At 29.1% G+C, this 2438-nt stretch overlaps 1 long non-coding RNA gene across 1 annotated transcript; it reads left to right on the top strand.

Annotated features, from left to right (window-relative positions):
- Nucleotides 1-673: 673 nt before the first annotated feature.
- On the top strand, nucleotides 674-1655 carry LOC134229536 (uncharacterized). Its single transcript, XR_009984197.1, has 2 exons — nucleotides 674-742; nucleotides 1155-1655. It is a non-coding gene; the product is annotated as an uncharacterized LOC134229536 (long non-coding RNA).
- The last annotated feature ends 783 nt before the right edge of the window (nucleotides 1656-2438 follow it).

Genomic DNA, 2438 nt, shown 5'->3' with positions numbered 1-2438 from the left:
TGAAATTTTCCCTTTCTCGCCGTGACGTCATAATCAGATGTGCACAAGAAAGTCGCCCAAATCATATAAATTGCGTACCCAGTTTTAATGACGTCAGCAAACCCGCGACCTACGTTAAAGAAAAAAAAACCCAATAATCTATTTTATTTTGTAATGTAGAAAGCTTGCATTAAGTCATGCCAAAAATATTGTTTATAATTGCCTCATATTTTATCAAAAGAACTCTCTCCTGATAAAATTCAATGGACCAAAAATGAGATTTTCATTTAAAGTAATCAATTCTTGGCCTTCCAAAAAATGTACCGGTATCTATTGTGAGAGAAAATTAGTTGAAAATACAGGCCTGCTCTATTGGTTTACATGCTTGTCAATAAACTTGTTTCAGTGTTTATAAATGATATTATGTATGTAATAATATTTTTGTATTAAAGTAAAATGAGTCCTCCTACTTTGTCAATAAATCTGTGTTTTTTGTTTTATTACAGGAAATGGAAGCTGCCAACCCCGACGTGAATTTCGTCAAGGTTGATGTTGATGAAAATTCTGAAAGTCTCTGATTTAAATGAAAGATGGAAGATTCACATATCAAATTTGTATAATTTTTTAATGAAATTATCTCTTGATCTAGAAATTTTATAATGAAATTATAATGATGATGGTTATGTTTTTGTGGTAGGATACTGCTGAAGCCTGTGGAATCTCAGCCATGCCAACATTTCACTTCTACAAGAATGGGGAAAAGGTTGGTAGAGAGCTGTTGATAGTTATATACTGTAGATTCCTTATTTTTCGTGGGTACTTGTCGTGAAATGGCTCTTTAACATCAAATAGTGAGAATATGAATTCACAAAAAGGCAGTTGATCAAGAGAATAAACATGGGTTTCAGCAACATTAAAACAAAAGCAAGTTATACTATTTCGAGAGTGATGCTTCCCGCAAAATTACGCGGTAATAAATTCCTCTAATTAGGAATTTAGAGTATCGTATTCTTAGATATTCATATGAAAAAAGTTTCTTTGCCTAGAGAAGAAAAATGCATGATTTGATGCATAATTGTAATTATGAAATGTTCTTTTAAAATTAATTTTAAAGCTGTTTCCTTTAATGTCTTTATATTAAATTAATATATTTTTTTTGTATCTTTTTTTTTTAGCTGGATGAAGTAGTTGGAGCAGATGAGGGAAAAATCCAAGAATTAGTAGCAAAGCTTAAATAAATTTGAGAAATCATGTTAGTTAAAAAAATTTCTTTATGATGTATAATTGTTGTAATAGATATTTATCTACCTTTTCTGTAAATTCGGAGTTTGACTGTGATGAATACCAGAAATTTTGCCATGTGAAGGGCATTTTATTTCCATTGTTTAGTGTTTATAATTAGGTAGGATACATTTGAATTTATTTTTAGTTTCGATTTGAATAACATTATGCAGTTGTTTCATACTATGGAAAATTTTACTAGCTAGGAGTATACATTAAATACAAAGTACTTTGAAGACATCAAAAAAGGGTATTTTAGAAAAAAAGTAATTTATACATTGTATACATGATAGCATTCTTATCAAGGTATTGATAATCATGAATTTCTATTTTACAGTATTGCACATTGTGGCCTTTTTTTTGCACCATTATGCAATAAAATCTTTACAATCAAAGTTTTGTCATATATTTTAATATTTGCTACCTACGGAAATACTTGCAGTGTGGTTACACACCCATTCTCAATATAAGGGCACAAATGCCTCTCTGATTTTTTAAAAATGAAGTTCAAGATAACAATTTTTCTATCAATTACCTTTGAAAGAAAGTATCTGAAGATTTTGTTTCCAGATTTTTTTTTCATCAAATTTTAATACATGGAATAATGACAAGACGGTAAAGTACAGGGTGATTTTATTCAGAAATGTAGCTTGAAATGTACGTTACTCTTTCTTCAATGTCCAAAAAGATATGTTAAAAAAATGTAGTCATTAAAATCACAATTGGAATATCTCATCTTAACACCAGCACATCCTACCAACTCTGTCAGCAACATATTTTCTCGGCATACGAACGTGCGTTTGATTTTTCCTTTCAAAAAACAAAGTTTACTTTTTGATCCAGATATATAAAAACATTTTTTATAACATATGCTTTAAATTCTTCTCTCTGTTTTGTTTAGAGAGAACAGTTTGGAATCTTGTCATTTTCTATAGATACTGGAACTTAACATGTACATGTAGTAAAATTCTATTTTTTTAGTTACTGTCTTTTTTAACATATATCCATGCCGATTTAGAAAACTACGTAAATTTAACGTACATTTCAAGATAATATCATATTTCTGTTTAATAAAAAGCTTAAAATTCATCTAAAAATCAATTGTTTTGTTTCAGTTTATTCCAAAAAAGATTCTCTATGTCATCACATTGTGTTGTATGTCACAATCACCACTATAA

The sequence above is a fragment of the Saccostrea cucullata genome, unplaced genomic scaffold (assembly GCF_032062105.1).
Source record: "Saccostrea cucullata isolate Sc308-1 unplaced genomic scaffold, CSIRO_AGI_Scuc_v1 ctg14378, whole genome shotgun sequence".
In the NCBI taxonomy this organism is placed as follows: domain Eukaryota; kingdom Metazoa; phylum Mollusca; class Bivalvia; order Ostreida; family Ostreidae; genus Saccostrea; species Saccostrea cuccullata.
This window is presented reverse-complemented; position numbering and strand designations above follow the sequence as displayed.